The sequence below is a fragment of the Eutrigla gurnardus genome (genome assembly GCF_963514095.1).
Source record: "Eutrigla gurnardus genome assembly, chromosome: 4".
Taxonomy (NCBI): Eukaryota; Metazoa; Chordata; class Actinopteri; order Perciformes; family Triglidae; genus Eutrigla; species Eutrigla gurnardus.
In genome coordinates, this window is record NC_139918.1 from 8,153,701 (window position 1) to 8,176,165 (window position 22,465).

The 22,465-nt window shown below is 40.4% G+C and overlaps 1 gene segment (V, D, J or C); it reads left to right on the plus strand.

Annotated features, from left to right (window-relative positions):
- The first annotated feature begins 12,886 nt into the window (after positions 1 to 12,886).
- Positions 12,887 to 18,403, plus strand: LOC311012632 (immunoglobulin lambda constant 2-like). The segment is given in 4 exons: positions 12,887 to 12,989; positions 14,501 to 14,812; positions 14,932 to 14,946; positions 17,903 to 18,403.
- The last annotated feature ends 4,062 nt before the right edge of the window (positions 18,404 to 22,465 follow it).

A 22,465-nucleotide genomic window follows, 5' to 3' on the forward strand; every position in this document is an offset into this window, starting at 1 on the left:
GTTTAAAGCCGGAAGGTAAAAGATAGGCTATAACGAGGCTAACGACGATACACGTCACTAGAGTCTCAGTCAGTCAGTCAGTCTTTACAAAAGAACATAGCGCCCTCTACCGGTGTGGCATTGAATTGCATTTCGACACGTAAACCCCACGCAGAACCATCACGGTCTCCAAGCAACTGCGTGGCCATTGCGTGATCACTACGCGGAAGCATAACCGAGGCTTGAGCGTGCACGAGCGTGGCACTCATTATAGCGCATTTCCTCTGCGCTCTGGTGGTTTAAAAACGAGGATAAAGGGTAACAATTATATGATTGCTTAATGGCTGTATTTATATGTTGATGATATACAGTATGCGCCATAAATAAGATGACTATGTAGTTATTCCCGCTGTGTTCTGCAGTGATCTAATGCAGGGTATTTATTGTATCCTGTATTACATGCAGTCGGGCCGTCTCCTCCTGACAGCGCTGATTCAATATATCGAAATTATTTTTTATTTAAGATACGAGTTGGATTTTAAAAGAAGGTGTTTATGAAAAAAAATATCACTCAGTAAAAGCGTCAAAAATCATCATGATAACGTGGATCTAACGTATGATATGGAGTGAAATTAGTCATAAAAATGATATAGTTCTTCTCATATTTATTATACAATCTGACTTCCGTTCACCACAGCTCCATCTGTGTCGCTGATTCCCCTCCAGCAGATGAATAATCTTGCTTTTATAGGGTCTTATATAAGGGAAAGTGGGTACACATCCATATTTGTCATGAATCCTTGTCTCGCGTCACATGTTTGGATGAAAGGTTTTTTGTAGTCTGGGAGTGCTAATACTGATGTGCTCACTAAAACCTGTCTTAGTTGTTTAAAGGCCTGTTCTGCCTCTTGTGTCCAAATAATGTTATCTCTGGCTGCCATAGTCTGATTTAACTCTGAGTCCGTCTGACTTTGATTTAGTTAAGCCTCCAGCATCTTCCTCCTGCACAACCGGTTTGCATGCTCCGGTATCACACAGGAATTTGATCTTGTGATTGTTCACTTTTAATGTAACAAACTGTTTCTCTTCTAGGCCTAACAAATTCACCCAAGGAGGAGATCAGAGACAGAGGAGTAAAGTCGACGTCTGACTTTAATCTTGTAAGAGGAGCAGTTCCAATGCAACAACGTATGAGGATGCTAGAGGAAGCGCTCAAATCAGTGTGGTGACTTGTGACGACCCTCCCTGTTCTCTCTCCCTCTTCTGACATCAGCAGGGTCGTTAGCAGGATTGGCACCACCTGGGCTGTGAGAGTCTGGGTGCTTGTAACACTCTCCTGGAGCTCAGTAGCTGGCTGACTCTCCTCCCAGAGACACCTTGTTCGGCTTTTGTTTGGCATTTGGGTTTCTGTACCCCTTTATACAACATTACACACACACTTCTCCACTCATGCATTCACCTACACCACTGATCCCACTGACTACACACGCCATGATTAGTTTAGGTTACTTTTCCTTTAATAAATACTCAGTTAATTGTATCCTGTGTGCATCTCCTTCCTTTGTCATGGCCGTGCGGCCCGGTTTGTGACAGACTTGAGTCTTTTAAAGGTCCAGGAGATAACGCGTCATTAACATTAATCTTCATGTAGAACAAGACATCATGTGCACAAGGCCCCTGATAACAATTAGTACACTTTAAAATATGGCTTTAGGGCTTTTAGGTAAAACTAACAAGACCCTTAAGGCCATAACCTAAACAAAGAAGACTAAAATCATGAGGTTAGACAGAATTCTTATAACAATTCTGTTATAGTAATCAAGTATTCTGCTGAGTGTTCATTTAGTTTCATCCATGACAGTATTTAAAAACGATAAAGTTTATTCCTCCAGTCTATTTTCAGGCCTGTTAACATGTTATAAATGCACTGAAACCAGCATCACTCTGTGTCCTAGTAGCCTGTTAGCATCACTGACGTTACTGTATCTGTAAACACCACAATACTGTTTTAGGCTTTTAGTCTCTGTGAGGTCACAAGGCCCTGTGAGGTCACAAGGCCCTGCAGTCTCATGGCCTTTTATGGCGACTGGCAGGACGTTTACCTGCTCATTAAGATCAACTGGCACACGTCTTCAACTTACAAGGAAAGTGGGATTCATCGTTTTAAGAACACAGTTGTCACGGAGACCAAATTTAAGAAAAAACCTAGGATGATATCGTGAATGAGACCCAATGATCATCTTATCTTGTAGACCGACTGGACAATCAAAGCATTTATTGGCAGAAATGGAATATAATAAGAATAAGTATGTTTTCTTTTGTGTATAAACTCTTTAAAATAAACAATCACATGATGAGGGTCCAGAGTCGAGGCTCTAAGGATGGAGGGTTTTGGAAGCACAGAAGACCTTGAGGCATTGTGATGAAAACATTTGACTTGACTTAAAAATGAAACAGAAACAAAAGACAAACAGTGAAATAAAAATAGTACATTTTATATATATTTATATTAAGACGTGGGCCTGAAATAAAAATGATGAAACACTAAACACAAGCAATAAATCCAACGACATGAGAAGGCACTAACAGTAGAAAGAGGGAGAGTAGCAGTAGAGTTTGAAACAGTGTGGTGTTGCCGACACTAGAGGGCAGCAGCGTCAAGGTTTCATTCATCACAGCAGCAACACAGAACAGAGAAAAGTACTGAAATATAAACTATGAGGTGATAACTACATGTTTAAAGTGGGAACATACCAGAACAACATAAAGATAATTCATAATATCATATATATTTTATTCATATTATCTTTTTCACAGACAAACGATGTTGTCCAGCTAATATTTTCATCCCATGAGAAAACACTTCTAGCATTGTTTCAGTTACAAATGACATATTTGTTGATATAGTTTGGTTTTGTCTCCAACCTTGGCCTGAATACAACCTGTTTCATAGACGACGAGTGTTAGAGGCAGAAGCACAGCTGTGTGGCTTCACCATGTCATCAACAGCCTGCTTCACTAGAACTGTGGATGGTGGATGGTACCAATGATGTTCTGGGTGGTTTTAATCCCCCGCTGTAGAGCGCTCCTGCCCTGGGCCGTGCACATCCCACAGCGGTTTGTAATGTTCCCATCAGGAGGATTTCTTGTGGCCCACAGGCCAGCAGCTTTACTCACAATCACTCTCATCAGGGTCTTTCTCACATGTGCTGTGGATACTCAAAGTGGCCGGTCCTCTGGAGGTGGGGCAGACCTGACAGCTGACTGTGCTGCTGCTTTTGTAGCCTCGGACATTCTGGACGGTCTGCCACATATCTTTAGTGTTTCTCTCTCTTAATGCCTCCGCTTTGCCTCCGAGGTGCCAGCGTTCGGTCTTGCTCTGGCGATGCGGTGTGCTTCATTGTCAGCTGACCGGAGGAGGCTTCTGTTTGCAACAACAGATACTGTATCTGAAGAAGAAGATTCAACACAGACAGAATTCTGTGAGATGGAAGGTCTCAGTTTGATGAATCACACAATGAAAAAAGAAGCTATTCTACTATGAATATGATAGATATAAAACTAAAGCTTCCTGCTGTGAATTCATCATTATATGATCTTTTACAGTGGTGTCACAGTGTGGATGTTTGACTCGATGCTGTTGTTGTTTCCACACAAAAAACTGCTGCTTTAAAACCTATAAAAAATGGAGACGGGCTTATCTGTCTGCTGCAGGGGCTGATGGGAGGTGTGAGGACCTGTTGGAAACCATGTGGCCCTCATCTGATCTCACAGCTGCTCTTTGTTTGGCCTCAGCTGCATCAGAGCGTCACTTCTCCCCAGGTTCACCAGAGGAAACATCACTGAACAAAATGCTGTTCCTCTCGGCTGCTGCTCTGTGCTGTCTGTGTTCAGGTGAGTGTTTCCAGCCAATCAGGGGCCAACAAAGTCCACCTTTAACAAACAATGTCACACTCACCTTCATCCACCTGTCTGTTTCTCTAAAGTGCTGGTTGCCATGGCAGCAGAGCTGATTCAGGATGATTTAACATTGACCAGGAGAGTTGGTGGGAGCGTGTCCTTCAGCTGCCGAACTGACCAGTGTAGCAATGGTTTCATACTCTGGTTCCAGAAGAGAGACACAGAAACATTCAGAGGGATTCTGGATATTCGGGAGAGTGATGGTCACGTTTTTAAACCTTACAATCATCCTCAGCAAGATGATTTCTCAGCTGTGTGGACACAGAACAACTGTGAGTTGAAGATCCAGAATGTTAAACTCAGTCATTCAGCCTCCTACTACTGCTTGTGTTGGACGTCCCCACAGTGAGAAATGTTCCCTGCAGTCTGAACAAAAACCAACAGATGAAAAGATGTTACACCGTGTATGTGACAGGAAGAGAGCCGTGAACCACAGCCCGGGTTCACATATTTCACCAGGATATGAGCCACAGTCACAAACACACTGAAATGAGGGCTTATCATTTATTTCAATTCATATTCATTCATATTTTATAAGATATTCCAGCAGGTTTATTGTTGTTCCACACAGTGAGGGCATTAAAGTGGCACCGAGGCACCATGATGAACACAAACTAGTAGAACACAATAAACATAATCCAGATGAAGGGCTGCAGGGTGGTGGAGATGGTGTCACCACAGCCAGAGGGTCCCGGGTTCAATTCCCAGTTTGGGTTCAGGCTCCTTCTGTGTGGATTTACATGTTCTGTTACCTGTCTGTCTCTACATGTCAGCCCTGTGATAGACCGGTTACCTGTCTGTCTCTACATGTCGGCCCTGTGATAGACTGGTTACCTGTCTGTCTCTACATGTCAGCCCTGTGATAGACTGGTTACCTGTCTGTCTCTACATGTCAGCCCTGTGATAGACTGGTTACCTGTCTGTCTCTACATGTCGGCCCTGTGATAGACTGGTTACCTGTCTGTCTCTACATGTCAGCCCTGTGATAGACTGGTTACCTGTCTGTCTCTACATGTCTCCCTGTGATAGACTGGTTACCAGTAATAAATACAGGCATACAATACATGTGGTTTGTACAAAATAGATCAAAATAGTAAAATATAAACATGAAGAATTCTGACAACTATGTTATAGATTGTAAACACAAGAAGAATATGAATCAGGGAGGACGTTGAACAACAAATGTCATGAGTCTGCAGGTTTTTGATCATAAACCAACGTATTGGTCACATTCTAATGTTGAGATTAAAGTCAGAGGATCATCAAAGTGGTTCTGATTCATCCTGAGGGGAACATGAATTATGAACCACAGTTCATCATCCATCCATCCATTTTCTTCCACTTAACCGGGACAGGGTCGTGGAGGAAGACGGCTTAGGAGGGCCTTCCAGATGCTCTTTTCCCCAACAACACTTTCCAGCTCTTCTTGGGGACCCAATGTGTTCCCAGGCTATGGATATACACTGCTCAAAACACGAAGGGAACACTTCAATCACACCTCACATCCTGATGAACAAATTATTCAACTTCAAAATCAGACAGAAAATCTGCTCCTGATGAGTCCTGGGGGATCTCTCTCTTAAGAAAGGAACACAGATCTTAGAGATATACTAGTCCACAATGCTTATAACAAGGAAAACAACAGGACTTATGTAACCAATCTTAGTGATATAAAAGTGAATTACAGTATAATAACAACTTGGACTAATAACTAGACCCTGGCCAGAATCAGAAGACACCAAATTTGTAAGGAGCAAATGTGTTGAGCAGCAATAATGAGGCAGGCACTGGAATAACTGTTGAGTAGCCACTCTTGTATTTTTACAGTGCATGAAGAGACATTCAATTTGTACGAACATACAAAATAATGACCCAGATTTCCAAAAATAAAGGAATAGTGTGCACACTTAAATAAAAGAAAAGTGTCCGTTGGGGCCCTTATGAAATAAGAGTTGTTGCAGGTGCACCTGATTTTAAAGGTCCATGGAGTGTAATGTATGTGTGAGAGTGTGTACGTGGGTATCTCCTTTGTGGTCATTCTTCCTCAAAGTGGTTGGCTCGCCATCTGTCACGACCGGAATCTCGTCCTGGTCCTCGGATTTTCTCCGTCCTCTCAAAAACCTGATCTATACACAAGGTCATATAAGTTACATTCTATTCTCAGATGCATCATTAAGGTTTAAATGTCAAAAATCAATATATTGCATCAAACCTCATATGTAAATCTTCAATCTTATCAAATCTTGAAGCTTCAGTTTTAGTTTTTATAGTTGTACAACATTCAACAATCAGTGTATCAAATATGAGAACTAACCAAGTGCTCACCTATTTATCTGTTCATGTGAACAGTATTTCAACGATATTTATGGTAAGTAACCATTTACATTCAAAATATATCATAACCATATCAAAATAATGTGCAAATAACATAAAAAATACACATATTGAGATTTAGAGGTATCAAAGAAGTGTGCTTAATTACTCCAACACTATAGACCTATTTATGCGAGAGAAACTGCACCAAAAATTACCCTCTAAGTAACTTTAGACTCACATTGAAATGAAATAAATTCCTTCAGTAGTTCACATTACAAAATAAAATATTATTTTACTCTCATCATATGATTTATCAAATTACTTTCCCTGTAAATTGGCATTAGGAAAATAAAACAAACCTCCTTTTTACATTCAGATATCGGCATAAAATAATAGATACGATACACACATGTTCAAAATATTGCATCATTATTCACTTCAGTTCACTCTCATAGCCTTTATTATCACCGCTGCTCTCTTTCAGCACACTGAAAATCAACAGAGAAATAGCATCGGAGCAGCTAAAGAGACACGTGTCTCACCGTTGCTCTGTAGTTCAAAGCCGAGCACGCCGATGTCGGAGCTGCAGCGGCTCTCCGGATGGAAGGTTAGTGGTTAGCCTGTTAGACACTGAGCTAGCATTAGCATGGACAACGACGGTAAGTACTAGCGAGGTTTTTTTCTCCAGATAAACAACTCGTCTTACCGACGCGACTCGTCTCCTTCATGGAGTCACTCGGCTCCGGACTCCCAGTGGGTAAGTGCGCTGGCTTACGTTTCCTCTTTTCACAGGTTAGCTCGGGTTTCTCTCTTTTGTCTGCTAAGCAGGTAGCTGCGCTCACCCCCGTGGCTAAGATGAAAAGGGCCCGGAGAGCGACGCACTTCACCTCACGAGCTGACCGTGGTCTGCGTTACCCCTGATTAGCTGTTGGTCTACTCCATGTGGGATCATGTGAACTGAGCGGCGCATTCAAATGCAATGGGAGATTTAAAACTTTGCCGATACAAACAAATAAAAATAAGAAAATAAATACTCTCTCTTCATTCTATTATCTAATTGTGTTCATTTTACACCTGGGCTACACCAAGGAATCACTTCCAGTACGGGACATTGGTTTTATCTGTCTCCCTGTTTTGAATGAAGACTCCAGAGTCGGTGTCGACCACAATCAGGTGCAAGGCTTGTGACAAAGTGAATTGGGGAGTACTACAAAGTGGATCAATGATCATTGGCCTCGGGTGTTCTGGTACCAAGAACACTTCTGAACCACAATATACTCCAACATGCACTCTAAGAAATGATTCATGGGCTTCATGGATGACACTTACAATAAAGATATTTAACAGCATAAAAAATGTACTTTAAGTAAGTTAACAACTTGTTTTAAGAAGTTGGTCAAACTGGAAAAAAAGATATTGACTTATTAATATCCATTTTGAATAAGTATTTCTTCGTTCACTCAACAGCGAACACTAAGTCAGTGTAACTTTATTGAGTTTCAACTGTGAATCAAAACTAAGGAGACTCCTGAACCATGGGCGTCGCTAGACCCCTTTTACTGGGGCACGTGCCCCAGTATTGATCTGCCGTGCCCCAGTAAAATCTCACGCTCGAGTTTTAATGAGCTACTATATTTGGCAGTGGATTCATTTATATTGATAGTAACGGTTAAAGAATGGATTTTTTTTCTCATCCACAATGTCAAACCAGCGCAGTTTAACCCAAAATACAAAGCTGAGGCACGCACCTCGTGGTCCGGGTCCAGCGCGCACATTACGTCCCCCCCACCACCATGTCATGGTATGATCCACTTCTCTCTCCCACCTGCCCCGCTCGCCCTGATGCCCGCAGTAGCCGGCGTGAAGCGGCACAGTGCGTGTAGTTTCTGTCTGTCGTCCCAGTAAGGAGCTCAAACAACGACGTGTACACATTTCTTTTACCACTCAATAATCACCACCAGTCCTCATTCCTGCTGCTCTGAATCACAGATCACTCTTTGAGTTGTTTCATAGGAGTTAGATAGCTGACGGTTTACCCCATTATCTTTTCATTTTAATACAATTTACTTTATAGTACTTTATAAACCAAGTGATGGCTCAGCATTAAAGTAAGATTTACAGTCACAGTGATTTCCCCAACCCCCAAAGTCTGATGTTCTTCATTCACAAATGTGGGAACGATACTCCAAAATCATCAAAAACATGTTGAGAATGTTCATAATGTATGTTGAAATAAATATGAATTAGAGATTAATATCTCTACATTTTTACCTTTCAGTTTTTAGCAGCAGTAGTATGGCTGTGGCAGTAATAGTGGGCAGTTTATATAGTACATTGTACAGCACATTTCATACACAGCGGGAATTCAAGGATGTTTTTTGTGATTTGAGTAATAGGGGGCCTGTGCCCCAGTAGAGCTTAATGTCTAGCAACGCCCCTGTCCTGAACTTGACTTGTTTTTGCGTGCCAGGTTGCAGCAATCCTCCGACATCCATGTGAGTGACAGGAGCAACGGCAATGTTTGTCCAATATCACTGATTTGGTCAGAAACGGTTTCTGCTGTGTTTCATTCACTACAGATGCTAACTGTATCTGAGGGATTCTAATGAATGAGTGCCATTTACTAGTTGTAACTCTTCCAAATTGAACTTATTTTTTAGCTTTTTTAAACACCAAATCTAAAAACATACATATTTAACTGTTCAAAATGTGTATTGGTCCATCTCAGGCAACTGTATGATTATTTTAGAAGTGAAGTGAAAGATGGATGCATTTTTCTCAGTCCTGTTACCAAAACTCATGTGCCATTTAAAAAGCAATATTAAAAGCATATCAACTAATTCCTTTGCTTTCCCCTCAATTTCCCTTAATTGTTAATTTTGAAGAAATGTTTGGTGACATGTTGAAATAATTGATATTTGTGACAAAAAATGACTATGAAGCTGATGACTGATTGCATTGAAACAGTCGCAGCTCACATTGTGTTGCACAAGCAGCTGACATCCCTGTATGTCAGTTCTCCGGGCTATAGGGTCAGTGATGTATCCTCATATGGATGGAACTGGTGGCACATCTTTGAGCATCTCCAAAACTGTTTCCTCGTTGACAAAAACTTGATTGTTGTGTCTGTCTTTTGCAACACAGCAGCTCTGTGGCGTCAGGAATATCTGTCCCTTTGCTGACCAGACCAGCCCTCCTCTTCAGGGCCCCTCCCACACCGTCCGGGGGACCCTTCCCGTCGCTCGCCTCGAAGAAGTTCCACGTTCCAGCAGTGAACCCTCGTCTGAACAGCTCAGTACATACAGGATAAAAATCCCCTCGCTGTTTATACTGAGAGAAAAGGCCGTCCCTGTAAAAGTGGATTGTGGAGACCTCTGGATATGCACTCTATAAGTAATCAAGCACTGGTGACAAGTGCTGCCAGATTGCTGGTTGACACTGCAGAAGGACATTGGGCTGGAGGATGTGTGCACATAGAGGACCCCCGTCTGCAGTGTCGCCTGCTGGTGTGATGCTCTGAAGTGAACAGCCTGTATTTCTGTGCTCTACGTGCAGAGGTCATTTTCTGAAAAACCAAGATGATTTAAGCATTCATGTGCTTCCTAGCCATGTCTCAGTGCCCAGTAGTGGACAAACTGATGTTTGATGTTGTCTGTCTTTTAAACCCTTTGCAGCAGCAGGTTCAGCTGTTTAATACTGTTCAGTACTGTACAATACTCAGTCCTGTTACTCACATAAGAGTAACAGGACTGAGTTTTTAGCATAGAATTAGAAAATTCACAAAAAATAGCCACATAGCATCTCTGCTAAAACCATGTGGACACAGAGCTCAATGTAGTGGTTGACCAAAAAATGCTATTTTTAAAATGAACAAATAATATCTAAAAAATAATTTAGGTAACAGGAATGTACACTATTAATGACACCCTCAGTCAATGCTAAAATATCATTAAAAATACAGAAAAGTAACTGTGAGAACTTGCTTTTGGTCTTCCCATGGCCTTCAGAAGATGCAAATGAACCAACTTCCTGTTGAACATGTGACTTGGGGAGTTATTTTCCAGAAGGGATTATGTGTCAGGCTAACAGGACTGTGTGAAAACCTGGGGACACGAATAAAATGTATATTTTAATTGTATTATTATGGACTATTTGGGAATTAAATGTGGACGGAAATGGCACCCATTCAATAGAATCCTTCATCTAACAGTAACTTTAAATACGTCGTTTTCACCGAGTACTTAACTTCAGGGGGAAATCAAGCTAATTTAGCAACGGTACTAGCTAGCTAATAGTGACTTCAACACAGTTTCACTTTGGTAGCTGAATTAATTTACGTTCATTTACATCAGACACGTGAAGTGTTGACACTGTAAAGGTAAAAGGTTAAGTGTCTCTTTTGTTCTAACTTAAGTTGGTGTCATTGAGGTCTGGTCAGCAACAGTTGCATTGCTGGTCTGTTCTGAAAGTGAACCTGGGACAAATGTATTTTACTTGGTGTTTTTCAGTTTCATGTGTGTCGTGTTGCTGTTAAAGCCTTAAAGGTATTTTTGTTTGAGGCAGGCGTCTCTGAGAAAAGGATGAGGATCTCTTCAAAGAACACTTGGTAGGTAAATCAGATGCTTAGTTCTGACACACTGGACTTTGTGTTACACTCAAAGACAATACCATGTTTTCAAATGGGATGACTTAAAACATGTTTATTCTGATCTACTTCCAACAGGATGGAGAAGTGCAGGTTACAGATGAAGGACCATGATGAGGGGCCATCATGTTGATCCAACCAGTGCAAGGATAGTGACAGAGGGAACAGAAGTCCTGGAGAACCTGGATGTTCCAAGTGCCTTCACCATCTTAATGGTGCTGATATACGCCATCAACCTCAACTACCAAAACAACTGATGAAAACGTTTGAGGTGTTTCAAAAAATACTCCTTGAACTTGATGGACTGAAAACCAGCCCGAAGGTAATGTTGCAAAGGAATATACTGCTGTCCTAAAAAGTGGAATTGGGAAAGTGGAAGTTTTAAGTTTAGTTAACAGAAATAAATGTGTTCATTGATCACATCCATCATGTGTACCTGCAGTTTGTTTGAAAGACACATGTGGACGCTAGATGTTCACGCTGGATTCTCACACACTTGTTGGCACTAAGTTGCTCGTCTACTGGGTCCACGAAGCTAAAAGTAATGCACGTTTAGAGAGGTGTTGATTACACTTTATGACCCTCCAATGCCGAAAGACTCATTCACGCCTTCATTTCCTCCCGACTGGATTACTGCAACTCACTCCTCCATGGCATCAGCTCCAGCTCCATCAACTGAATCCAACTGGTCCAGAACGCACTGCATCTCCCACTGCATCACTTACAAAATCCTGGTCCTCACTTTCAAAGCACCCCACCATCTGCCCCCCCCCCCTTAACTCACTGACACCCCCACACCCCTTATTAGTATTATTATTGTGCAGAATGTTGTGGTGTTGAACTGGTATTAAGTTCTCTGAGGTGTTGGACACAACATCAGAAGCACCTCAGTATAACGCAGTACAACTTTAGAACAAGCACAAACCACATTTGAACAAAGCGAGGTTTTGACCGATGGTGAGGTAAATTTCATCAAAACAAACCTCTGAAGGCGCGTCTGTTCTCCACACTATGTGAGGAGATGGAGCTGAACATTCAGCTGTGGTGTTTCACAGCGAGGCTAGGTGGCTCTCAAGAGGGAAAGTGTTGTCCCGAGTCTTTGAGCTCACAGAGGAAGTTTGTGTGTTTTTGGAGGAGGAGCAGATTCATGACGTTGGAAGCAAGTTTAGTGATGAACAATTTCTGATGAAACTGGCCTATCTCAGCGATATATTTAGAAAACTTAATGAATTAAATCTTCAGCTTCAAGGCAGAGACAAGAACCTTCCTCACCTGGCAGACAATATTAGCACATTCATGGGAAAGCTTGAGATGTGGGGCAGACCAATTTCTCAAGGAAATACTGGTTCCTTAGAGAATCTGAGGGGTTTTGCTGAAACCAGTGATTCTGGAGCCACCACAGTGATTCCCATCTCTTCCCTTACCTGTATGACTGAGTGAGGGATCCATTCAATGCAGCAGCACTCACTGATTTCACCTCTGATGAAGAGGACCAGTTCATTGAGATGACATCTGCCTCCACCCTGAGGCTGAGGTTTACAGGCCAGACATGAGTGAGTTCTGGCTTGGTGTGGAGGGGAGCATTCACTCTGCTTCCCTTCACCACATCCTCTCTCTGTGAGATGGGCTTTTCTGCTGTCGCCTCACTGAAAACACAGATCTAAGACATGACTTGAGAGTGGCAGTATCAACCTGCAACCTCGCCTTGAAAAGATCCATCCATCCATCCATCGTCTACCGCTTATCCTGTATTCAGGGTCACGGCTTTGGTATCATTCTAGCAAAGTGAAATGTATTCCATTTTTCTGTTTTGGAAAAAGTTCACAGACTGATGGAGAAATGACCAACATTACAAAAAGTTTAAATAGAAGTTGCTTTTTCATTTGTACAACATTGACAAATATCTGCATTTTTTTCTTTTGTACGTTATTTCAATTAAGTTAAACTTTGTTTTGTTGGGGGGGGGGGGGGGCATGACTGGAGACGTTTGAGAACCACTGGATTAGAGAAACATCGTGGAGATGGTTTTTGTATCACTCTGTTTCACTGTGGAGGATCTTTGGCTCTGGAAGTAAACTGTACATAACAGGTAAGGAGAATATTTCATGTCCCTTCAGTTGTTTTATAGAACAAGTTGAAAATGTGTTTTAATGAGTTTCTGCTGCTTCAGGCTTCTCATGTTAGTTTTTCCATCATTAGTAGAGAATTCTTGTGGCCGTGAAGCTGTTGTTCTATTAAAAGGTTCATAATTCCTGAAACAACGACTCAAGTTATTCTTTAATTCTGCAGGAGATTAAACAGATTTTTATATATAAAGTAAGTATAAAGTAAAAAGTATAAAGTATTTGATCCCCTCAATAATTCAGCAGAATATAAAATTAGAAATGAATTAAATTACGTTGTATAGGATCAAAATTCAATCATTTTTAATAGTAAAATTGACCTCATGACATTCATGTTATGTGATGGTACGGTATGTTTGTGGAAGACATATTTATACATAACAGCAAACAGATACTGCAGGTGATTGTACAATAAATCTAATTCATGCATATTAATTTATGTTTTTTAATACATGATTCAGAAAAATAAATGACACACATGTATCTCGAGGCACTATTAATATGAATAGTATATGATACTCAACTTGATTTCAAATATATTACTGTAAATATAATTTTGAAAGTATATTATATTATACTATATTATATTATATTATATTGAATTTGCCCAAGTTATAAATAAAGTTACGAAAAAAAAATGCATTGCGTATGCATATTTTCTTTTGTGTGTGTGTGCAGTTTGAGTATTTTTGTAAATATATATTATATGCAATATATATTGAAATCATTTTAATTAATTAGAGATGAAGGTAAATATGTAAAATATTATTATATCTATATTAACACTACTGAATCAACAAAATGTGATAACTCTATGAAGGTATATAAATGTATCTTCAATATTATATTATATTGTACCATATGATATATCAAAATTGTTATGAAATAAGAAAATACATTATTATCTGCATCATTTTCTTAAGCAAGATTAAAATAAATGGTGGGAAACATAATATTATCATATTAGCAACTTATTTTATGTGAAGGTGAATATGGAACTTGTAGTAATATGTATATAAGCCCTAATATAGGAAATACAATTCAACTATATTAAGATACTTTTCATAGTTGCTGTATAAAGATATACAAATGTATCTTCATAATTATATTATATCATATTTAATGATATTATATGTAAATCCCCCCCTCATCGGTTAATAACATCTAAACATTTGTATGTAATAATGTACAGCAATCATTATTCATATTTGACATTTCATTAATTTAAAATTATTCTGACAAACGTCTAAGTATATGATGATAATTAAATAATATGTTATACATGTTGAAATCATCACAATTACTTTGATACGAAGGTGAATATTGTTATAATATGTATATTAGTCCCTTCTGAATACACAAAGTGGTATAACTGTATAAAGGTATCTTCATAATGATATGATAGTATATGATAGTATGTTATTGTTGACTGTGTGAATGTGTGTCTGTGCTGCTTGTTGCTGCTGTCAAACTTCAGATGAGCAGGTAATGAAGCCCGTGGTGAGCGTGTACCCAGCAGCATCCAGAGCCCACCTGGAGGGGAAGAGCTCTCTGCTGTGTCTGGCCTCAGACATGTTTCCTCCTCTAGTCCGGTTCTCCTGGAAAAGACGAAAGGAGACTGGTTCTCTGGAGGAGGAGGTGCTCCCTGCTGTGGGAGAGCAGCTGGAGATCAGAGAGTCGGGACACGCCGCCGCCATCTTGCTGCTCCATCAACAAGAGATCAGCACATATAAATACCGCTGCTCCGTCCAGCACGAGGGGGGCACAGTGGAGGCCCAAGCAGAACAAGGTACTGAAGGCTTGGTGACTGTTCAGCAGTGATTCAGCTTCATGTGGATGCACTGCTGTCCAAGATATCAGAGGAGCAGACGACTGACATCGCTCACTGTCACTCCTTTTCTCTTTCAGAGGTTCCAGCTGACTGTAAGATCAACTGCATCCACTCCTTCAATGCCAATGTTTCCTAACTCCCTTCAGCTTTTATTGTACTGTGACAATTATTATTATTTGGTTCCTCATTCAGAGAGGTGTTGGGGTTGTAGCAGGAGCAGATTTGGTTATCAACAGCTAATTATTAATATAAATCTGATTATCGATATTAATAATTATATTTAATATATTATCATGATATAATCATGAATAAACAGGGCACCACCCTGGGATCAGGGAAAAGATAACCTAAAACTGTATTCAGTCTCAATATAAAGGTTTTATACTCACATGCCAATCATCGTGATCATTGGCATAGAAGTATAAAACAATCTAACAATTAAAAAGGCGTGAAATTCGAGCACTAGCCTTCACAACCTGCTGTTATCCAGTGACATATACACAACAAGCACAAGAGACCGCTAGTTATAATATAATAAGATTTATTAAAATCAGTAATAATGACCACAATCAATAACACTGCAATTAACAAAGCCTTATTACCTAACTACCTAACACACAAAACTAAGCTAAACAGAAGGAGAGACACACGTGGAGTGTGTGTGTGTGTGTGTGTGTGTGTGTGTGTGTGTGTGTGTGTGTGTGTGTGTGTGTGTGTGTGTGTGTGTGTGTGTGCGTGCGTGCGTGCGTGCGGAGAGAGAGAGAGAGAGAGAGAGAGAGAGAGATGGCCGGGCGCGACCACCAGATGGAGCTATGTCCTTTAACGTCCGGAGACAGAAACAGCTGGCGGAGGATACGTGTGGGGGCGGTGTATGTGGGTGCACATGTGTGTTAGCCAGAACAAAGAGAGAGAATGCATGCGTAATACACAAAGGATCAGTAAGCTATTACCATCACATGGGAGCCCGTGAATGAACTGGCGTCCGTTCGGCGGGACCCCGGTCTTTTAACTGATGGTAGACCACTTACTGAGCTCGTGAATGTGTCCGAGGTTGGACACGCATTGTTACTGAGAGGAAACCCAGCAGCGTGGGTACACAATCAGCATTCAAATACAACAACACAGAAAGCAACGGACTCGGCGGTCCGTGATCAAAAGTTAAAACACGTTAACAAGAATTACAAGCATATCCTCCACTATCAAACTTATGTCTCTGCCCAGACTGATAGCCTCTTACTGGTGTTGTTGCGTAGGCTGCGAGTCCGTCCCGGCGATGGCGGCGTTCCTCGACGCAGCGGTGGCGGCGACGGTAGTTCGTAAGTCCCGGCGGCAGCGGGGGACGTGATGAGTCGGCTAAGTCCAGACGAGAGCGGGGCGTTTTCCCTCTTGTTGATCAAACTCGAATAAAGAAAACAGTTAGTGTTTCTTCCTTCCGCAGGCAATAATATAATCGCGGCTTGGCGATTTAGTCAGCTGACTTCAGACAGGAGCGGGGCTTTCAGCTGGTAGCTGGAATGCAGGAACCCGTTGTGTTCCTCTTCTGCAGGCGAACAGAGAGGATCGCGCGGTTGTGGCGATCTCTCAGGATCCCAAAAGGAGTAAAAGAAAAGGGGCGAGTCGCGGAAAACGGGGAAAAACAGTCTGTCGCTCGTCCAGCGAGATCGGGGAGAAGACTGTGGCCTAGGACAAAGGCAACGCTGCAGACGTTATAAGTTGGCCTCCTGTTGCAGCGGTGTGCTGCGGTGGACGAGTCCACCTCCTGTTGCAACGTCGTGTCGCGGTGGAAGAGGAAGTCCTTCAGGAAGCGCCGGTTTATATAGCTCACGGCTGCTCCCGGGGACCCCCTGGGGTACCTGTGGTTGTCAGCCAATAGGGCACCAGTTGTGTGACGTTGCACTTCGCACCTCGGAGAGAAGTGAAACTAAAATGGTTGTTGTAGTTTTTTTATCTCCTTTGTTCCTTTGTCCTGACCGCATGTGAAGGCTTTTGTAGGCCGCATTGTGTAGTCCTAATGGTGAGGTCCCAACAGAGGCATGAGAGTGAAAGGGGGAGAGAGGGGGGGCAACACACAGAAAGGGTTGATTTCATCTAATATAATATGTAAGAATAATAAAAAGCTGGTTGGGGTCGCTGCAGTGAGGACTTAACCTCGATACATGGGGTGCCAACTCTACCGACTGAGCTATGCGGCGCCCCGTTATGCTGCTATTTAAATCATTGTCCTGGCTCCATCCCTACAACGCTTGGTGGGCCCTTATTGGTTGTTTTTAAGGAGGGCCTTTGAACTTTCATTCAAATTGTAGCCGACCTCTGTCTTCATGCAAAGCTGGTTTTAAATAAAAGTTACTCTGATGAGAGAAGAGATAGGCATGAGGACTTAGGACACCAGTTCCAAATATCAAGCAACCACATTTATTGTTTAGCTTTTTTACTCTTTGTTACTGTCTTAGTCGTCAGACCAAATGTTCTTCAAAAGAGGATAAACCCGATTTGCCTGACATTTCCTCCTGACATGTTTTTATCTAACAAAATATTCTGCTTCAATCCATATTTGTTGGCATTTAACCTTTCAAACACTACATTTTCACTGTTGTGAGAAAGACAAAGGGAGGCAGCACCTGTATTAACGGGGAAGAGCAGCCATCAAACAGCACCAGAAATTACATTTATAGAACCGAAAAATCATAATTCACCCACTTGTTTAGGACAATGACATCATCATATTTGACAATAGACATTCAAAGCTTCAATCTACAAGCTTAATAGAAGTAAAATATAAATGTAAAAATGTCTTATGAGGGCTGATCTGGGACAAGCTGTTACTACAGACTTGTGGACAGCTCTTACCACAGAGTCATATGTAACCATCACCTGTCATTTCATTCAGAACGGGGAGTTGAATACTCTATAATCATTAAATAAGAGTACTGGAATATGGAAGTTACTTATGTGTGTGTGTGTGTGTGTGTGTGTGTGTGTGTGTGTGTGTGTGTGTGTGTGTGTGTGTGTGTGTGTGTGTGTGTGTGTGTGTGTGTGTGTGTGTGTCAGTGTCTCAGTTTCAGTGCAGGGTGAAGCTGCTCTGCCTGCTGTACACAGTGCTGATAGTGAAGAGTCTTGTGTACTGCTGTGGACTCAGTCTGCTGATGATCTCCAGAAAGAAGGGACGCTCCACCAACTGCTCACATGCTGACTGATCACCATCACATCTCATCAATTCATCTCATTTATCACTTTAATTATATTCACAAATAAACATGATGACTTGATGAGGTTGGTTGTATGATGTGTCTTTTTATACAGGATAGACACAGTCATCCTAAAAATATATACATAAATACATATTTAGACATTATATTTACAGTAATTCAGTGTAAACTCTTTGTAGTGTTACTTTGATAGTTAAGATGAATAGTTAGCTGACTGGTTGATGTTTTATTATTTACAGTATTTTTCTGTGCTTGTGTTTGTTTTTAATACATGATTCAGAGTGTGGCAGATTTGTCAAATTATTTCACTGTAAGATTCTTAATAAACTGAAAATTCACAGTGTTTTATGGACATCCTTGTTCTTATGGATTTGAGTTTGGTTTCATAGCAAATAATCAGGAACAGAATCAAGTTTGTTGAGTTTGTTGGCACCAGTAATGTGACTGTGGATGTAAGTCACTGTGAATATACTTTCACACAGCACCAAGAACAAATGTACAGGAAAATATGCATATAAGCACACAGCTAAACAAGGACAACAGAGCTAAACAAAGAGAAGCAAACATATACACACGGCTATTATATACAGCTATTATAGTCAATAGGTGTGGCGGTCCCACCAGGTTCAGTGCTGACCCCCTTTTATATTGGTGTCAGTGTGGATGTTAAACTCTATGCTGACGACACTGTCCTTTAAACACAAACAAACAGCAGAAGTTTTAGCTTTGAAGCATTTCATTGAAGCATGTATTTTTTGACATTGAACTATTACAGCTTCATCAGGATGACATGGATCGGCAGAGCTACTGATTATACCTAAACTAACATTCATATTCAAGTACATTTCAAGACAGAATCACAGAAGTGAGCTGAGGATTTGAGCTGCTTCTCTCACAGATTCCACACACAGATCAAAGCAGTGAGTACTGAGCGCTGAGCTGAAGTTCCCAGAATGATTGTGTAACCAGAGTGGATGGTTGTAACTGTCGTTGTGTTATTAATGTGAGAAAGGATGCAGAGCAGAAACCCACACAGCCCGTCTGCTGCAGGAAAGGAAGTGTTGCTAGGCTGCCAACCGTCCTAATAACCACTGAGAACAGATTCCTATCTGCTGCTGTACACAAACATCAGTGTGTGACCTCACAAATACACTTCTGGAAGAATGGTGCAAAGGGTGGACTGACGTCATATTAAACCCTATGGATTAAGAATGGGACGTCACTTAAGTTCATATGAGAGTCAAGGCAGGTGAGCCAATACTTTTGGCAATATAGTGTATCTGGTTGGAGATCTGCATTCATGCAAACACATTAATGTTCAGGTTCAAATAGTCTAAGAAGTGAGGAGGTCCAGGAGCTAAAGTCAGGATCTGAATCAGGAGCTCTAATTTCTTCCTGTCAGCATTTGGAACAAATACAAGATTCCAAAGCAGAAGCTTTGTTGTAATATGAATGTTTGCAGTAAATGATTATTGATGCATGTTGACAACAAGCTCAGCCAGTTGTCCTGAAAGAATTGAGACTGAACACTGAAATAAACTCTGATGTTAAAATAAATTGACTCCCTGATGTTCTGAAATGATTAAAGTTGATACTATAGCAACACCATCTGACAGAAGTTTTATTTGCTAATTTTATTTCTCTGTATGTAATTGAAGACATGAATTATGTACTTGAGCACAAATATGTATATTTATTTTACATAGAAAAAAAAAACTTTTAAAAATAGATTGTTTAATAAAGTGAATTCATCTTTTTTTTTTAAATCTGTATTTATATTGTAGTTTTAAATAAAGTTGTGGTTCCTTTTTAATGAAATCCACATAGAAGATGTTCAGCAAATAATTTAGTTTGTCTTATCTGGAAAATAAAAGTGAAAAAAGGTTTTTGTTTCATTTATTGAAATTGCTTATAGACTCAAAGAACAACACAAAGACACAAATACAATTGTGACTGCTATGACTAATTAAAAACAAGAATGAGAAAACCACATTTTATTTACAACAGATTATATAAAATGTCAACAAAAGTCAATAAAATAGAGATTAAGGCAAAAAACTAAATTTTGAATAAAAACTAACTGATAACAAAATGAAAATTAATAGAAATAATAAATTATGTATAAAATAAGTGTGATATAACAGAGTAATTGAGAGAGTTCTTAGTAAGCCTGTTATCTTCTGATAATATCTCATATAAATGTGTTTAATGAAGTTGACTATTTTCTATCATCAACATTTGTAATTATCTCCTGAGATCATTGATATAATTGAATTGAAAATGTTTTAAAACATGGTGTGATTATATCCAAATATATCTATATTTGTATTTATATTTGTTAGACATCTGTATCTGAAAGACATTTTACAAACAACCTCCACGTCATAGATATGTGTGATAATCAAAGTGAGAAATGAAATGATTGATGAGATGTGATGGTGAGAAACGGTGAGGAGAAAACAGTCAGCATGTGTACAACAGACTGGTCACTATCAGCATGTTTACAGTCTGGTCACTATCAGCATGTTTACAGCAGACTGGTCACTATCAGCATGTTAACAGCAGACTGGTCACTATCAGCATGTTTACAGTAGACTGGTCACTATCAGCATGTTTACAGCAGACTGGTCACTATCAGCATGTTAACAGCAGACTGGTCACTATCAGCATGTTAACAGCAGACTGGTCACTATCAGCATGTTTACAGCAGACTGGTCACTATCAGTATGTGTACAACAGACTGGTCACTATCAGCATGTTAACAGCAGACTGGTCACTATCAGCATGTTTACAGCAGACTGGTCACTATCAGCATGTTTACAGTAGACTGGTCACTATCAGCATGTGTACAGCAGACTGGTCACTATCAGCATGTTTACAGTAGACTGGTCACTATCAGCATGTTTACAGCAGACTGGTCACTATCAGCATGTTTACAGACTGGTCACTATCAGCATGTTAACAGCAGACTGGTCACTATCAGCATGTGTACAACAGACTGGTCACTATCAGCATGTTAAGGCAAGGCAAGGCAAGGCAACTTTATTTGTATAGCACATTTCATACACAAGGCAGACTCAAAGTGCTTCACATCATAAAACAAAGTGAGAAGAAAAAAAGAAAAGAAAAATAGAAGAATTAAATGAAAATAATAAAAATTTTAAAAATGCATTACAGAAAGAAAATAGAATAAAAACATATTTGCAATAATTAAAAACAGTGCAGACATTAAAAGATTTAGCAGAAAGCTATGGTGAACATAACAGTTTTCAGTCTAGTTTTAAAAGTTGTCAGAGTTGGGGCAAGTCTTACATCTTCAGGAAGTTTATTCCAGCCATTTGTTGCATAGTGACTAAATGATGCTCTCCCGTGATTGTTGTTTACTCTGGGAATCACTAACAGATTGGTCTCAGAAGATCTTAGTGGTCTAGAAGGCTTATGTAGTGGGAGCATATCAGTGATATACTTCGGTCCTAGACCATGTAGTGATTTATATGTGAGCAGGAGGATTTTGAAATCAATCCTCTGACATACAGGGAGCCAATGTAAGGATTTAAGAATTGGTGTAATGTGCTCACATTTTTTGGTCTTTGTAAGAACTCTAGCAGCAGCGTTCTGAACAAGCTGTAGCTGCCTGACAGTTTTTTTCGGAAGACCTGCAAGGAGACCATTACAGTAGTCTAGCCTACTAGTAATAAAGGCATGTACAAGTTTTTCTAAGTCTTGAGCTGACATGAGCCCTCTAAGTCTTGCTACATTTTTTAGGTGATAGTAGGCTGATTTTGTTACTGATTTAACGTGACTGTCGAAATGTAAATCAGAATCCATAATAACCCCAAGATTTCTGGCTTTGTTTGAGGTTTTCAGGGACAGAGAGTGAAGGTGTTGAATTACTTTAAACCTTTCTTTTTTAGCACCAAAAACAATTATCTCAGTTTTGTCCTCATTTAGTTGTAGGAAGTTTTGGCACATCCAGTCTTTGACTTGCTCAATGCACTGGCACAGAAGATCTATGGGGCGATAGTCGTTTGGTGATAGTGTTACATAGATTTGGGTGTCATCGGCATAGCAATGGTGGTCAATGTTATTATTTTGCATGATTTGTCCTAGTGGGAGCATGTAGATGTTGAATAAAGTTGGCCCCAAGATTGAACCTTGGGGGACTCCACACGTTACATTGGTAGGTTCTGATACAAAGTCGCCAATGGAAACAAAATAGTTCCTATCTTGTAGATATGACTTGAACCAGTTTAAGACTGTGCCTGAGAGCCCCACCCAGTTTTCCAACCTGTCCAAGAGTATTGAGTGGTCGACAGTGTCAAATGCAGCACTGAGGTCTAATAGCATTAATATTGAAGTTTTGCCAGAGTCTGTGTTAAGACGGATGTCATTTACAACTTTAATA